The sequence below is a fragment of the Eriocheir sinensis genome, chromosome 34 (assembly GCF_024679095.1).
Source record: "Eriocheir sinensis breed Jianghai 21 chromosome 34, ASM2467909v1, whole genome shotgun sequence".
Lineage (NCBI taxonomy): Eukaryota > Metazoa > Arthropoda > Malacostraca > Decapoda > Varunidae > Eriocheir > Eriocheir sinensis.
Window position 1 is genome coordinate 14,335,869 of NC_066542.1, and position 18,145 is coordinate 14,354,013.

Sequence of the window (18,145 nt, forward strand, 5' to 3'; positions counted from 1 at the left end):
ACTACTACTACTACTACTTCACCCAGCACTTAGAATCAGAGAGAGAGAGAGAGAGAGAGAGAGAGAGAGAGAGAGAGAGACGAATAGGTGGTCTACATTTTCAATTCTTAGAACTACTTACTGTCACTTGTTTTGACTAATGCATGTCGTGCGTGTGTGTGTGTGTGTGTGTGTGAGAGAGAGAGAGAGAGAGAGAGAGAGAGAGAGAGAGGAAATAAATGTTTGATGTGAGATAAGCAAGCTGAGGAAGCGAAGCGTAAAAACGACCTTATGGGGAGGGGAGAAGAGAGAGAGAGAGAGAGAGAGAGAAGGAAAAAGAAGAACAGATGGAAGTTTTTTTGTGAGATTATAATTATGGAAAGGAGAAACACAGGAAGGCTAAAAAAGGTGAGGGAAGGGAAACTTAAGAAAAGAAGAGAAAGGAAAAAAATAGACACGAGAAACAGGAAGAGGGAAAAAAAGAGGGGAGGAAGGATGTGCAGAAAAAAATATTTAGTTGTAGATGAGTAATGGTGAGAGAGACCATTTGGGGAGAGACGGAAGAGAGAAGGGGAGGAAGGGGAACATTGGAAGAGGAACACGGAGGAAGAGAGGGGGAGAGTGAATGGGGAGGAAGGAGTGGAGGAAGAGAAGGGGAGGAAGGGGAGAGTTCGAAGAAGAATGAGGAGGAAGAGGAGAGAGACAGGAGGCAGAGAGAGAGAGAGAGAGAGAGAGAGAGAGAGAGAGAGAGAGAGAGAGAGAGAGAGAGAGAGAGAGAGAGAGAGAAGGTAAGGAAGAGGAGATTTGGAAGAAGAATGGGGAGGAAGAGAGAGAAGGGGAGGAAGAGGAAAGTTCGAAGAAGAGTGGGGAGGACGGGGAGAGAGGGAGGCGGGGTAGAATGGGGAGGAAGAATAGGGGAGTTTATCTGATGATGATGATGATGGGAAGCAGTTGATTTGTGTTGTTGTTTTAAGCCTTTATCACGAAACACACACACACACACACACACACACACACACACACACACACACACACACACACACACACACACACACACACACACACACACTCACGTGCCTCAAAACATAAATAAACAAATAGAAAAATAAATAATCAAAGCAAATATTAATAAGTCCTCACAACAGATAAACAGCCTCTCTCTCTCTCTCTCTCTCTCTCTCTCTCTCTCTCTCTCTCTCTCTCTCTCATCCCTATCAAACCTTCAAATCTCTCCCTCCTTTGGTTTTTTTTCCCTTCCTCCTTTTCCCTCTTCCCACTTTTCTCCCTTTCCTTCCTCCTTCCCTCCTCCCTTCCTTCCTCTCTCCCTTTCTCCCTCCGTACATTTTTTCCATAAACTTCAGCACTTTATCAAACTGTATAAATAGTAACATTGTGTGTGTGTGTGTGTGTGTGTGTGTGTGTGTGTGTGTGTGTGTGTGTGTGTGTGTGTGTGTGTGTGTGTGTGTGTGTGTGTGTGTGTGTATAGATTGGTGAAAAGGAAAAGATTAGAGAACGGAAAAGGTATCAGAAGACCTAGAGAGAGAGAGAGAGAGAGAGAGAGAGAGAGAGAGAGAGAGAGAGAGAGAGAGAGGCTGTAGTGTGAGTATTAATTATAGTGGCGAAGGAGGGTCTCTCTCTCTCTCTCTCTCTCTCTCTCTCTAAGAGAGAGAGAGAGAGAGAGAGAGAGAGAGAGAGAGAGAGAGAGAGAGAGAGAGAGAGAGAGAGAGAGAGAGAGAGAGAGAGAGAGAGAGAGAGAGAGAGCACATTCTTGAGACATTTCACGAGGAATAAACAGACGTAAAACTTAAATACTGTCGGCTTTTCTATGTTATTTCCCTCTTCACTGACACTCATTCTATTTTCTTAATCTCCTTCTCTTTCTCTCTTTATCTAATCGTTTCTTCTTCATCTTACGAGAGAGAGAAGAGAGTGAGAGAGGCACAATGATGTTCTTTCTTCCGCGAGCACAGACAAATGTCTTTCTCTCTCTCTCTCTCTCTCTCTCTCTCTCTCTCTCTCTCTCTCTCTCTCTCTCTCTCTCTCTCTCTCTCGCCAAAAAATTTCAAAATATTCCGCGAAGCCTTATCGAACTTGACAGCTTTAAACTTTATTCACTTCTTGCCGTTGACAACACTTCTTTGCATTGACAGAGAGAGAGAGAGAGAGAGAGAGAGAGAGAGAGAGAGAGAGAGAGAGAGAGAGAGAGAGAGAGAGAGAGAGAGAGAGAGAGAGATTGTACCCGCGGCTCCGTTCTTGACCTCTTTAATACTAAACTTATCTTGTAGCCTTTAACTTAACGTCAACACAAATAAACTCTCTAATTAGTGTTTGGCTCAGCAAGTATTTGTTTTTGCCAGCTGTAGATATATGGCGCCCTTTTTTTTACTTTTTTTTACCTTAATTAGCCTTTTTTTTCTTACTAACTCACCATCTATGTCTATTTTGGTTCTTGCATCGGTACGGTTTCATTCACCTCGCCACCTGTTTCATTTTACTATATTTTTCGCGGTGTAAGTCAAACAAACTCATTGTTCTACGACTTTGAATAACAGGGTGATTGACATATTTCCTTCGTATCATCATATCATCGTACTGTCGAGTATCTTTAAAGTCCAATGTTATATTTAGTACAAAGAATCAGATTCCTTACCATGATCTCTTTATTTCAATATTTTCCGTTACCACAATGTCTTCCAATCACTTATCAGACCTCATTATTTTACCATATTTTCACAGATTTTAGCATAATATCTCCAATCCAACGAGTAATATGTTCCAGGAAATACTCGTTAGATATAAATACGTAAACATACCGGCAAAAATATAATTGGTAACGAGTATTATGTTTAAAAAAAATATTGCCACAAGCTTATTCTTTCACTCCGTCCTCCTCCCTTCCGCTAATTTCTCCTTTCTGACTCCATCTTTTCTTTCATCGTCTGCCGTGCTCACAATATCCTCTAAGCTATCCAACCAAGCTCGTTCATGTTCCCCTCGACAGAATCATATGTAAGGGAAATCATATGCATGCAGGAAGATCACATATAGGGAAAGATGTCAAGGGTAAAATCATTGCGAATTGAGGCCACGGGCAGATCAATATTCAAGCTCAGTTAAACGTTGAGATATCCTGAAACTGATTCTCGCTGGCACTCGCCGTCGCCTCAGCCTCCTAGCCGTTGCAGGTGAATAGGATTGAGTAGGACGGAGGAAGAAATAGGGAAGAAATGTTATGACAAGGGAAGAATATGTTTGAAGATAGTGGTCGGAAGAATACAGATTTTTCTCGCTCTCATACACACACTTTTTTTTTCCAAATCTTTTATCTTCCAACTTTTGATTGATATTCTCCATCACCTCGTTCTCGTCCTCCTCCTCCTCTTCCTCCCCCCACCTTCTCTTCCTCCTCCTCCTCCTCCTCTTCCTCTTTGCAGAATTCGTTAATGCACAATAGATCAGCCCTTTAAAACAGCATTAACCGCTACATTGGCCTATATTTCCATGCATCTCGGGGCCTACACAGATCCACATTTAAAAAGACTGTCATAGAGATTGTTGTGGGTAGTTCCATGGGTAGTTTTTTGAGCCTAGTGATAGTTTGACAAGGCTTCTGCACCATGAACGTGGAAAATCACTCATGAGAACCCGACCCCTTTCCTTTATGGCCTTGGGAAATATTTCTTGTGAGAGTCGAACGTGTTTCAGAATAAGGACGAGAGCTAAACGGTCCCTTGAGTTCGTACAGCAAGTGCCTTTAATATGTTCCTTAGGTCATTGAAGGGCCTGGCGGACAGATAAGATTACTGAAGGTGGCGGAGACGATGTAAGCCTTTCTGTTGCCTGTGTCTCCGTATTTCCTCGAGGGTCGGAGATCATCTAGCACTTTTAACCTTATTGTATTGGCCTGATTGGTTGGAAGGGGCGGGAGGGAAGAAGGGAGGAAAGGAGGGAAGATAAAAGAGGAGGGAAAGGAGAACCAGGACCCCATAATTAGAAAATCCTCAATCATTCGCGTCCTCCTCTTCCTCCTTCTCCTCCTTCTTCTCTTCCTCCTTCTCATCTTCATCAGTATCCTCTCATTTGTTCATCATTCTCTCAGTTTATCTTTCCTTCTCCTATTCATTAACACGTAATCTCTCTTTTTTTTTTATTCTTCCGTCTATCAATACTTACGCTTCATCTTGCCTCCTTTCCCTTAATTTCTCCTCTCTGGTTCCCTCTTTGCTTCTCTTCATTCCTCTCTCATCTCTTATCTTCATTGTCGTCTCTCTCTCTCTCTCTCTCTCTCTCTCTCTCTCTCTCTCTCTCCATGCGCTCTTTCATTATTTAGTTATATTGTTTCACTCTTTTCACTATTTTTTGCAGCTTTCGTCTTTTCCCTGAACGGATTATGATATATTTTTTTCTTTTATTTTTTTTTTTTCCCATTTGTCAGATTGTGCGCTCTCTTATGTTTCTTTGTGTTTTATTGTTTTTAGTTTCAATTTTCTCCTCAGTATTTTTTTTTTCGTATAGAAGTCAGAAAAATTGTCTGTTCCTCTCTTCCTTTTATTTCATTCAGTCGTGCAAGTTATTTTTTTTCTTTTAGTCATTGCGGAACTTTTGGAAAACCTTTTAATTTGATATCCAATTGTTGCCACGAGAGAGAGAGAGAGAGAGAGAGAGAGGGGCCGGAGTCTGTATCAATTCCATGCCTCCATTCGTCTCTCTCTCTCTCTCTCTCTCTCGGCCTAGTGGTAAATCCTTCACTACCTCTTTCTCTCCAATTTCACTTCTTCCTTCCTTCTTGTCTTCCATTTTCCGTCTGCAGCCTTCCCTGCGTCCCTCTCTCTTTCCTTCCCTCCTTCCCTCCCCTTCCTCCATCTCTCCTTCCCTCCCTTTCCTCCCTCCTTCCTTCCCTCACCCCCTCTCTCCTTCCCCCTTTCCTCCCTCTCTCTTTCCCTCCTTCCCTCCCTTTCTTCCCCCTCTCCCTCCCTCATTCCCTCTCTCCTTCCTCCTCTTTCTCCCTCCTTTCCTCGCTCCCTCCCACCCTCTCATCAGGACAAGAGATACGGGTCATTACACAATTGAGGGATGAAGGTTGCAGCCTCCAAAATCTATGTTGTTTATCTGTTTCTAGCGATAGACTTATACCTATTTACAATTTTACGTTTTCATTCACATAGTTATTTATTTTGTGTTCAAGTATCAATGTATTTTTTTATATTTCTTCTTTTCTCTATTTGAACATAAGAACGTGTGCTAATTTGACTTTCCCAATTAAGTTTATGCAAGCTTTCTGTATAATGTTTTTTTTTTTTTTCGTTCTCTTTAATTTTGCTCTTTCTAGTATTTATTAATTTTTCTTTTATTGTCCTTTGCTTCCCTTTCCTTCTCTTCCTTTCTTTTTTTCCCGTCCGTTTCCTGTTCTTTCCTTCAGTTTCCTTCCTTTTCTCCTGTCCTTTCTCTTCTTCCCGTGCCTTTCCTTCCTCTCTTTCGTATTCCTTAAATTTTTCTCTTTCTGGTATATATTTATTATTATTTTATCGTCCTTTGCTTCCTTTTCCTTCTCTTCCTTTCTTTTTCTTCCCCTCCGTTTCCTGTTCTTTCCTTCAATTTCCTTCCTTTTCTCCTTTCCTTTCCTTCGATTTTTTTTCCCCTTTTTTTCCGCGCATTTCCTCCCTCTCCTTCGCATTGCCTTTCCCCTCCCTTTTCACTACTTTCCTTTCCCAACTTATCCCTACTTCGCCTTCTTGTCCCTGTCCCGTCCCTCCACTCACTCGTCTTTCCCTTCCCTTCTTCTCAGCCCATTCCTCCCCTCCCCCCCCTCTTGCCATAGGTCCGTAAATCAAGGGGGAGAATTAAGGAAAAAAGAGGTCATCAATTTCCCTAGGCACTCCCATTTATTACGCATTTCACAGTATTCATCACGAGCGCAAGTTTCTTCGTGCGTAAGAATCTAGAAATTTAAAGTTACGCACATAAGGCTTGCGTGTGGGGGTGGGGGGGGGGGGGGACGGGGGAGAGGGAAGAAAAACAGGTGGAGAGTAGAGGAAGGGAAGGAAGGGAGAGAAAAGAATGGTTACTGGAATTGCTAGAACAAGAGAAGACGGGAGGAATTTAAATGGGATAGTTAGAGAATCTCGAAATGTACACTACTGAACGCCGGGGATCGAACCCTGACCCAGGTAGACGCCAGGGCACCGCACAAACTGAGCCGTCGAAGGGCCATTGTCGGTTAATTAAAAGTGTCACCAGCTACTACGAGTGTCAGCGGATCACCTTCCCTTCCTTACCTGAGAGGAGGCCGGGGCGTCAGGTCTAGTACCGAAGAAGTGGGCTCTGACTCGGTGACCTTTTAACTCATCGATGGCTCAGTTGGTTTGGTGCCCTGACTCCTACCAGAAAGCCGGGGCTCGAACCTCGGCACTTTGGGATATTAAGGTTTGGGAAAAAGGATAATGAATAAGAAAAAGGGTATGTGGAGTAGGCAGAGTAGAAGCACGAAAAGAAGGAAAGAGAACATACTGGCAGATAGAAAGTGAAAAATTTACATTATTCAAGGAAGCTTTCAAGATAAGACAATGAAAAAGGAGGTGAAATAAAGAGTAAACGAGGAAGAAACGTGGCCTCTCCTTCTTCTTCTCCTCTTCTTCCCCTCTTCACCACTAGTGCCAAGATAAGAATGGATTAATTAACAAATTTTACCTGACTCCTCCAAGTGTCCGCCCGCTGCCGCCTTACTTGATAGATGAGAAGGAGGAGGAGGAGGAGGAGGGGAGGAAAAGGAGGAAGTGTGGAGGCGAGGTGTAGCAGAAGATGAATCGCAGTGTTCATTCTCATCCGCTTCCGTGTTTAATTATCAAGGTAGTGGTGGTGGTGGTGGTGGTGGTGGTAGTGAAGGTGGTTTTGATTATAGTCCTTTTGTTTCCTTTCCATTTACTTCCCTCTATTCCTCCTTTCCCTTTTTCTTCTTCCCTTAGCTTCCCTCTGCCCCCTCTGTTGAAACGTGGTGATGGTGGTGGTGGCGGTGGTGGTGGTGGTGGTAGTGAAGATGGTTTTGATTTCAGTACTTTTGTTTCCCCTCCTTTTACTTCCTCCTATTCCTTTCCCTTTCTCTTCTTCCCTTACCTTCCCTCTGCCCCCTCTGTTGAAACGTGGTGATGGTGGTAGTGGCGGTGGTGGTAGTCTAGGGTGGTAGTAGTGACGGTGGTTTTAATTCTAGTCCTTTCCTTTTCTTTCCTTTTACTTCCCTCTATTCCTTTCCCTTTCTCTTCTTCCCTTAGTTTCCCTCAGCTCCCCTCTGTTGAAGCCGTGGTAGAGGGGAAACCAAATCTTCCTTCCATCTCTTTCCCTTCCTCGCCTCCTTCATTACCTCACTCCATCTCTCCCTAGCTCAGCAAAAGGGGGAAGGGATGGAAGGGTAGATTGGCTGGCCTCGCTCCCTTACTTATGCCATTTCCAAAACCCATCAAAAAAAAAAAAATAGGTTGTCGCAAAAATCTCGTGATGTTTTTTTGTATGTTTCCTGCGTGTTTATATAAGCCGATATGTTGATGTAGTTGCAGTAGTAGAAGTGGTAGTAGTAGTAGTAGTAATAGTAATAGAAGTAGTAGTAGTAGTAGTAGTAGTAGTAGTAGTAACAATAATAGTAGTAGTAGTAGTAGTAGTAGTAGTAGTAGTAGTAGTAGTAGTAGTAGTAGAAGGGATGGTGTTGGCACTTCTGTTTGGTTAAGAGGGCAAAGGCGTTAGTGGCAGTGACAGCAGCTGTTGAGAAAGGAGACAGCGCGGGTAGATAGAGTTGAGGCGAGAGAATAGGTAGGTTCTTGGAAAGGTGTTGAAGACCGCTAACGCCACATAAAGGTGTTTTGAAGAAAGTTATATCATCAAAGGTAGAAGGTGACGGGATCTGTGAGTCGCAATAATAATAGTTGTTCTTGGTATTGTTGTTGTAGTGGTGATGGTGGTGGTAGTGGTGGTGATAGCTGCGATACTGATGATGATGGTGATGATGGTAGCGGTGGTGGTGATGGCGGTGGCAGTGGTTTATATATGTGTTTATGTGTCACTATTTCTCTGCGTCTTTATCTAACAGCAGTGTGGGAGGAGGAGAAGGAGGGAGGAGGGGCGGGCTGTCTCTCCTCCTCTCTCTCCCTCTCTGTCTCTCTCCCTCTCACAGCAGCTTCTTGTCTCAAAACGGTGTCTCGTGATAACTCTTTTCTGACACTATCTCGCCTCGCTGTCTTGCCGGAGGAGGAAGAAGAAGAGGAGGAGGAAGAGGAGGAAAAGAAGGGGTTTGATGTAAGAGGAGAAGAGGTTGGAATGAGTGTAGGGGGAGAAGAGAAGGAGAAGGAGAGGAACTTGTGTTTATAAGGAAAGAGGAAGAGGAAGAGAAGGAGGAGGAGGAGGAGGAGAAGGAGGAGGGGAAGAAGAGGTCAGGAAAAAGAGCAATGAGCGGAAAGAGTGATATAGGACGAGAGAGAGAGAGAGAGAGAGAGAGAGAGAGAGAGAGAGAGAGAGAGAGAGAGAGAGAGAGCACAACAGGCTTTTAGGATTGTGGGCGTGAGAAATCTGGGCGGCGTAAAATTGGGTGAAATCAGTGTAACAGGCCTAAGAGAGAGAGAGAGAGAGAGAGAGAAGAGGGTGCCTTTGATTGAAGAAATTGGTTACCAGTTCTTGTAAGCCATCTCTCTCTCTCTCTCTCTCTCTCTCTCTCTCTCTTCCTCCTCAAGCACACTTTTATTCCCTCTTTCACGATTAAACACACACACACACACACACACACACACACACACACACACACACACACACACACACACACACACTATATCGCTCCCCAAAGTCAACATCCAATGACGTCATATTACCAGCATGCCGCCTCCACCTCACGTTCTCACCTGTCTCCACCGACTTATGAGGCAGGTAGAGAGGCATGGTGGTAAGTAGGGAAGTGGAGAGGGAGGGAGGGAGGAAGGGAGAGAGGCTGGGTGGTAAGTAAGGAGCTAGAGAGGGAGGAAGGGAGGGAGAAAAGGAGGGAGAGTAAGTGGAGGAATAAAAAGGTTTGAGAGATTGAGGAAGGTAAGGTAAGGTAAGGTAAGGTAAGGTAACTATAGGAGAAGTAGGAAGGGAAAGGAAAGGAAGTAAAGGATGAAGGAGGAGCAAGGGAAGGGAGGGAAGGATAGAAAAGGGCTCAGGAGAATGAAGGGAAGGAAAGTAAAGGATGGAGGAGAAGGAGAGAGAGAGAGAGAGAGAGAGAGAGAGAGAGAGAGAGAGAGAGAGAGAGAGAGAGAGAGAGAGAGAGAGAGAGAGAGAGAGAGAGAGAGAGAGAGAATCTTACCTTTTCTTTTTTACTTATTTACCTGCCCAAGATAAGTTAGATATTTTTTTTTTTTTTACCTTTTTGTTAAGCCCCCCAAAATGTGTAACGAGTTCGAGGGTGTGAATAATTTTTGAATAATTAAATTGTGCATCACGCTTTTCCTTCACGCTGATTGAATGAATGAAATGAATATGCAGTGTTAGATATTAAGTGTCTCTCTCTCTCTCTCTCTCTAGTAAAAAAGAAAAAAGGGGAGGAAGAGAGAGAGAGAGAGAGAGAGAGAGAGAGAGAGAGAGAGAGAGAGAGAGAGAGAGAGAGAGAGAGAGAGAGAGAGAGAGAGAGAGAGAGAGGAGGGAGACATTAAGAGAGAGAGAGAGAGAGAGAGAGAGAGAGAGAGAGAGAGAGAGAGAGAGAGAGAGAGGAAAATAATTGTTCCATAAACCAAAATCAAAACGAGAGAGAGAAATCAAATATTAACTTTGAAGACGCTCTCACTCTCCTTGATCTCCCTCCCTCTACCTCTTATCTCTCTCCCTCCTCCCTTCATCTTCTCCCTCCTACTCACTCCCTCCCTCTCTCCTTCCTTTCACCTCTCCTCTTCTACCTCCTCTCTCCTTTTTCCTCCTCCTCTCTTCTCCCTTCTACTTTTCTCCTTTTTCCATAGAATGATCGAATTTCTAGAGGAAAATTATCTAAGCCAAATGGTTTCTGAACCAACTCGACAAAATAACATACTTGACCTTGTTATAGCGACCCAAGATAACCTAGTCAGTAATGTCACGGTAGGAGAACACCTCGGTTCCTGCGATCATAAACTAGTGCGCGTTGACATTAGAGCTCAAACATCGGTGACTGAAAATAAAGTTAAGGTGCCCAATTTCAAAAGAGCCAACTTCGTAGAAATCCGACGAAAACTAATAGATATGCAACTATCAGATGACGGCAATGCAGAGGACGCCTGGCTAAACTTTAAAAATCACTTACTCACTCAGCAGGACACATTTGTCCCCTTGTGCGAGAAGCGAATTAACACTAATAAAAGTCCACCTTGGTTTAATAGCGAAATTAAACACTCAGTCAAGGAGAGAAAATTGTCTTACAGGTTAAAGAAAGACCAAAGCACGCCCGAAAACATTAGACTTTACAATGATGCAAGGCGACGAGTAAAAAGATTAGTGCATCAGGCAAAGCGTAGATATGAAGTAAATATTGCAGCCAACTGTAAAAATAATCCGAAATCCTTCTTCAGTTACATAAACAACAGAAAGGCGATCAGAAGTGGAATTGGACCTTTAATAAACAGCGACGGTGCACTAGTGACTGACAGCCAACACGTTGCAAACCTATTAAATAATTACTTTTCCTCGGTGTTTAATAATAACAGTCCTCCCACCACCACCACCAACACCAGTACTAATGTAAATCCTGAGAATGCATTGTCTAAGTTTGTAATAAAACCCGATGAAGTCCTTAAAGCCCTCAAATCACTTAAAACAAATAAAAAGCCTGGACCTGATAAAGTATATCCAACTCTGCTGAAAGAAACAAAGAGCGAAATACTCTCCTCCCTCACAACCGTATTCAATATGTCCTTGCGACAAGGCATTGTCCCTTCAGATTGGAAAAAGGCTAACGTGACACCGATTTTTAAGAAAGGAGACAAAAAAGTACCAGGTAATTACAGGCCCATTAGTCTAACTTCGGTTGTAGGTAAGCTACTTGAGGGCATAATTAGAGACAAAATTGTGAGTTACCTTGAAAGCCACTCATTAATTGGGGACTCACAACATGGCTTCCGAAATAAAAAGATCCTGCCTATCAAATCTATTAACCTTTATAACGACCTCTTCACTGTTTATGACGTAACCAAATCACTGGACGTAGTCTATCTTGATTTCAAGCGTTTGATAAAGTCCCGCATCATAAATTACTTTACAAATTAAAACAAATAGGTATTGACGGTCAGGTAAACCAATGGATCGCGAATTGGTTGAGCAACAGACAACAAAGAGTAGTGATTGACGGATTTAACTCAGAGTGGGCGCCTGTCACTAGTGGCGTCCCTCAGGGCTCGGTTCTTGGCCCAGTGCTCTTCATTATTTACATCAACGACGTGGATGTTGGACTCAATAACCGCATTAGTAAATTTGCAGACGACACAAAGATTGGTAACTCGGTTCTCACTGACGAAGACAGGCAAAGCCTCCAAGAGGATTTGCACAAAATTTCAGCTTGGTCGGATAGATGGAGATGCCCTTTAACGTAGATAAGTGCCAGGTCCTTCAAGTTGGAACGAGGAATAAAAGTTTGATTACGAAATGCGCGGCGTTAAACTCAAAAGCGTTCAATGCGTCAAGGACTTGGGGGTCAAAATCGCGTCAAACCTCAAATTCTCACAGCAATGCATCGATGCAGCAAATAAAGCGAACAGAATGTTGGGCTTCATTAAAAGAAACTTTTATTTAAGAATAAAGATGTAATACTCCGCTCTACAACAGTTTAGTCAGACCCCACTTGGAATATGCGGTACAGTTTTGGTCTCCCCACCATGCAAAGGATATTGCTAAATTAGAAGGTGTTCAGCGTCGGGCAACGAAAATTATCCCTTCCTTGCGCAACAAATCCTACGAAGAAAGGCTTTCTACCCTTAACATGTTCTCTCTTGAGAAACGTCGCCTCCGAGGAAAACTGATCGAATGTTTTAAAATACTTAATGGTTTCACGAATGTAGACAGATCAACATTGTTTATGATCGATGACACTTTGCGCACGAGGAACAATGGCGTAAAACTCAGATGTAGACAAGTAAATTCAGACTGCACCAAATTTTTCTTCACCAACGTTGTAGTGCGAGAATGGAATAAGCTCCCATCATCAGTGGTCCAGTGTAACACGATTGACTCCTTCAAAAATAAGCTCGACCGTCACTTCCTTCAACTTAATATCAACTAGAGTAGAAATGCAACGTTTTGGAGTCTTCTGATTAATGTAAAATCACTTAGGTTTAAGGACAGACCACCAAGTCTGGACCATGGGGTCTGTGTGGTCTGATTTTCTATGTAAATCTATGTAAATCTTCTCTCCCTTCCATCTCTCCCCTCCGTCCTTCCTTCCACCTCTCCCAGCTAACTCTTCTCTCCTCTTCAATCTCCTCTCCCTTCTCCTTCTCCCTACTTCTCATCCTCCTCCTATCCTTCCAACCTCTCCTCTCCCTCCTTCTTCTCGCTTTTACTTCTCTACTTTTCCTCCTCTTCTTCATTCTATTTCTTCCCTCCCTCTCTCCTTCTCTCCACTTCTCCCTTTTACCTCCTCTCTCCTCTTTCATTTCCTCTCCCCCCTCCTTCCTCCTCCCCCCTTCTTCTAAGTGAAAACAGACTAACCTCTTTTTTCTCCTTTCCTTGCGTGGCTATCGGGCCAAAAACGTGCTAAGCCTTTTTTTAAATGCATATATTATTAGCCTCTCTCTCTCTCTCTCTCTCTCTCTCTCTCTCTCTCTCTTATTATTTCTTTACATTCATCTATCTATCTATATATCTTTCCTATCTATCCATATGTAGCTGTTTCGGTCTTTCTACTCACCTGTCTATCTAATTATTTATCTATCTGTCTATGAAATGCGATGAGAGAGAGAGAGAGAGAGAGAGAGAGAGAGAGAGAGAGAGAGAGAGAGAGAGAGAGAGAGAGAGAGAGAGAGAGAGAGAGAGAGAGACAAGAGCCAGGTAATAACCCCCCACCGCTCCCCTCATTAAGGATGCCTCACCTGGGTACAAGTTTAGTTCTAGAGTCCAAATTACCTTGCTCACCTGTCCACCTCCCTCCCTCTCCTCCTCCTCCTCCTCCTCCTCCTCCGCCTCCTTCTTCTATTCCAATTCCACTTAATCTTCTTCCCTCTCATGTCCAGGAATTGAAAAGGAAAAGGATAAACAAAGGAAAGGTGAGATATATATAGAACCAGGTGAATGAAGCGAAAAGAAAGGGAGAACAGGTGTTTGGGTTCAAGGTGGGAAGATTAGGGGAATCCTGGAAATGCGTGGGAGAGGAATGTTGTTGTTTTTTACACGGCATTATTGTGGAATTGTGAAGTGATGTATTTTTTTTTATTTTGTATTACTCCACTGCAGTATTTTATTTATGGACACACGCACAAAAGGGTCATATAGATGTTTTCGCGTTGCAGCTGTTGTGGTTACGTGAGATAAGCGGAGTGTGATGTTTTTCCCATTTATTATATTAGAAAAAGATGAACCAGAATTTCTCTCTATCTATCTATCTATCTATCTCCTCAGAGTAACCATGGAAGAGAGAGAGTGTGTATGAGAGAGAGAGAGAGAGAGAGAGAGAGAGAGAGAGAGAGAGAGAGAGAGAGAGAGAGAGAATGGAAAAATAAAAAGTAGTCCCTCAGGCATCTCTCTCTCTCTCTCTCTCTCTCTCTCTCTCTCTCTCTCTCTCTCTCTCTCTCTCATTTCTTTCATTATTTTCATCACTACGTGGCTGGTGTTTCTTTCTCTGATCTTTCTCGCATTACAAGTTTATCTGATTTCACATATTCTTTTTATTCCTTTTCAATCATTAAATATTGCAGAGCCGTGATAAAAATGTTTCTTATGTGGGCTGAAATGATCGACTAAGTGGTTATATTACGTATGTCCACGCCGAGAGAGAAGAGGAGGAGGAGGAAAGAGAAGAGGAAGAGGAGGGCGAGGAAAGGAAGGTATGTTTGAAGAGAAGGATTTAGTCTTGAGTGGAAAAAGTGATTCAGAAATAACAAAAAGAGAACAGTAGGGAAAACGATTTGAAGGAAGAGGAGGAGGAGGTAAGATAAAGACGCCTAATAGAATACAAATCTAAAGCAACATATAAAAATGGAAGATTCTGAGGAGGAGATGAATGAGAGGAAGATTAGGGGAAGAAAGACGAATGGGGAGAAGACAATGAAGAATAGGAATAGGGTGAGGAAAAGGCGGACGGAGATAAGGAGGAGGAGGAGGAGGGTGGAGAGAATAAAGAAGGAAGATTAGTCGGAGAGGAAGAAAAAGAAGCCGCAATGAGATAAGAGGATGAAGAGGAGGAGGAGGAGGAGGAAGAGGAAGAGAAAGATTTTAAGACATTTGGAGCAGTGAACGTTCTAATTAGGTTACTGGTAGGAGAGAGAGAGAGAGAGAGAGAGAGAGAGAGAGAGAGAGAGAGAGAGAGAGAGAGAGAGAGAGAGAGAGAGAGAGAGAGAGATGATTGTATACTTTTCTCTTCAAATGGAGTGGCAGGTTGTTATTCATCTTATTACCTTGTTTACCAAAGGTTTAACACTAATTGTTTGTCTTGGGTGTGTGTGCTCATCTGCTAACTCAAGCGTCTCGTTTCCGAAAATTGTGTGTTTACCATTGACTTACTTTTCCTCATGTTCATCTTCAGACCTTCTCTCAGCCTCTCTGTGCAGTTCATCGATCATTCTTTATAATTCTTGCTCAGAAACACACAGTAAGATTGTACCATCTGCAAATCTACATAGGATTAATAATGTATTCTCCATCGATCCTTATTCCTATTTTATCTCATATATTAACCAAATACTTCTCTCTCTCTCTAACACACACACACACACACACACACACACACACACACGAATAAGATGGAAAAGAAAACGAAAGCCCTACAGCGAGAAGAGATGGAAGGACAAGGAGTCGCCCATTTTCTTTATTGCAGTGACACAGAAAACGGGTCGAGGGAATAAAGTTTTTCCATCGGATAGACTCATATAAACTCGTCACGGCCTTGAGCCAGCAGGCGAGCGAGACTCTCGAGATGGAAAGTTAAGCCGAGCATGTTTTCGCGGATAAAAATAACAATTCATGTCGTTTTTACAGCGCAACGCGATGGGTCAGGGAAGGCCTGCGATGAAAACTTTTCCCTCTCTCTATAACTTGCCTCCTTCCCTCGCGTGACGCCTTCATCATCAGAGACAAATGCAACTCGGAAAAAAAAAGAAAATGCCAAGTTATATAAAAAAAAGCAGAGTGAATATATATATAAAAAAAAGAAATATTGCAAATCACCAAATTAAACATGAAAATATATATACTTTCTCAACACTCGTGCTTCATGTTTTTTTTCTCCCTCTAATTAAGTGTGATAAAAAAACGTTTCATATTTTCGTGTCTTAATGAACGTTCACAATTATAATTATCCTCGTCCTGTACAACAACAAAAAACTACTACGATCACTACTCCTACCACCACCACTACGACTTCTACCGCTACTACTACTACTACTACTACTACTACTACTACTACTACTACTATTACCACTGCTGCTACAAACACGAATACTTTTACTACTACTACTACTACTACTACTACTGCTACCACTTCTTCATACTCTTACCATTGCTATAATTAGAAAGACAATTACTGCTTCTATAATTACCGGTGTTTACGTTCTTCTTCCCTTTCTCCATCAATTACTTCTGACGCACACAAATATACGAATGAAGGAGGGAGGGGGAGAGGGCGAGGGCGGGGATAGGGGGAGGTATTAGGAGGAATGCCAAGTCTCTCTCTCTCTCTCTCTCTCTCTCTCTCTCTCTCTCTCTCTCTCTCTCTCTCTCATTAACATATCATTATAACTCTTAGATTGTTATCACTTCGACACGAGAAACAATGGAGAGAGAGAGAGAGAGAGAGAGAGAGAGAGAGAGAGAGAGAGAGAGAGAGAGAGAGAGAGAGAGAGAGAGAGAGAGAGGAAATTAATGATAGATATAAGCAGACAATAACAAAATGACAGAAGCCTTTTCCGTCCCTTCTTCCTCCTCTCCTCCTCCTCCTCCTCCTCCTCCTCCTCTCCATTCTCATTTTTCTCTCTCCCTTGTCTTTTATATCTTCTTCCCTTCTTTTATTTACGTTGCTCCCTACATTTTCACTTCCTTTTATCCCTCTTCACTTTTCCCTATCCGTCCTTCAGTCTCTTAAATTTTCCTCTCCGGGTTTCTTCTTTCTTCCTTTTTTCTTCCTTTCATTTCTTTCTGTTCTCATATTTCACCTTCAAGTTACTCTCTTTCCTTATTTTCGTTTGCTTTTCTTTCACCTTCATTGCTCTTTCATATTCCCATATTCTCTCTCTCTCTCTCTCTCTCTCTCTCTCTCTCTCTCTCTCTCTCTCTCTCTCTCTCTCTCTCTCTCTCTCTCTCTCAAGCTCCCCAATAGATAAATTGAAAATGAGATTAACTTGTACAGAAGACATATAAAAAGGTTTCAGAGAATTATAATAAAAAATATGTTCGTTCATTTTTGTGGTCATTCAGAGTTTAGAAAATGACAATAAAAAAATATCCATTCTCTCGGAAGCGTGTGTGTGTGTGTGTGTGTGTGTGTGTGTGTGTGTGTGCACTTATACATATGGATAAGATAGGAAGAGAGAGAGAGAGAGAGAGAGAGAGAGAGAGAGAGAGAGAGAGAGAGAGAGAGAGAGAGAGAGAGAGAGAGAGAGAGAGAGAGAGAGAGAGAGAGAGAGAGACTTGCTCAGATTACCGCCACAGTTTTCTTTCATAATATCGCAAAATTCAAAGACCGCGGACAGAATATTGACTTTGTAAGAAAATTCGATTGCCCCAAAAAAGAAGAGAAGAAAGGAAAACTTATCCCAGCCTGAGAGAGAGAGAGAGAGAGAGAGAGAGAGAGAGAGAGACTTGAGAAATGCAAACCAAAACAATTTTAATTCTCTCTCTCTCTCTCTCTCTCTCTCTCTCTCTCTCTCTCTCATTCTTAGGCCTACTTAATTTACTTTCCTGGCCCCCTTTCTTTATATGTGCCTTTTTTTTTCTTTTTTTATTCCTTCCCTTTCTTCATCTTGTCAACTTGTCCCTATAATCATCTTTTCTATTCCCCTTTTTCAGCTCCTTTGCTTTTATCCTTCTACCTCTTGTAATTATTCTATGTGCGTCGTTTCGTGAGTGAGAGAGAAAGGGAGTGAGTAAACCATTCAGTGTATCGGTTGAGCTGTTGCATTATCATCTTACTAATCAGCCCAATCAGTTTATCCATCTATCATTTCGTATTCTTAAACATTTCAACGCCCAAGCCCACACATTCTGGTAAGGCTTTCGTAGGAGTTTGGGGCATTTCCAGGGGTAGTTTTATGATCCTGGTGGTAGTCTGACCCTTTTTCTGTACCATGAACCTAAAGGAACACTCATGAGAGCCCGATTTCCAGGGGTAGTTTTATGATCCTGGAGGTAGTTTTATGATCCTGGTGGTAGTTTGACCCTTTTTCTGTACCATGAACCTAAAGGAACACCCATGAGAACCCGATTTCCAGGGGTAGTTTTATGATCCTGGTGGTAGTTTTATGATCTTGTTGGTAGTTTGACCCTTTTTCTGCACCACGAACCTAAAGGAACACTAATGGAAACCCGATTTATCTCTTTTTCGGCCTTAGGAAATGATTGATGTGAGGGCGGGAAGCGTCTGACAGTACCGACCTATGTTTTCAGTCAGTCAGCCAATTAGTCAACGTGTCACGCAGTTAATTAATTCCTTTTCAGTAAGTCAGTCAATAAGTCAGTGTGTCAGTCAGTTAATTCGTTCATCAATCAGTCAGTCATCTAGTCGATCAATCCGTTAGTTTATCATTCACTCAACCAATCAACCTATCGGTCAGTATTTTAATCAGCTCAATCCCTCTCCTCTGCTGTCTATTTCCCTTATCCCCTCCCTCCTCCCTCCCTCCCTCCCTCCCTCTCTCTCTCTCACAGCCAGTCAATATATTTCCGTCATCAACCAGGCAGTCATCCAGTCAGTCAGTCTATCATTCACTTGGTTATTTAGTCAGTCAGGTACTCAACTCAAATACTCTTCCTACCACACATCGTTTTCCTC

At 42.6% G+C, this 18,145-nt stretch overlaps 1 protein-coding gene across 7 annotated transcripts in view; it reads left to right on the plus strand.

Moving 5' to 3' along the window:
- LOC127007117 (cardioacceleratory peptide receptor-like) overlaps positions 1–18,145 on the plus strand; it is a 225,639-nt gene that overhangs the window by 159,470 nt on the left and 48,024 nt on the right. The window lies entirely within an intron of this gene.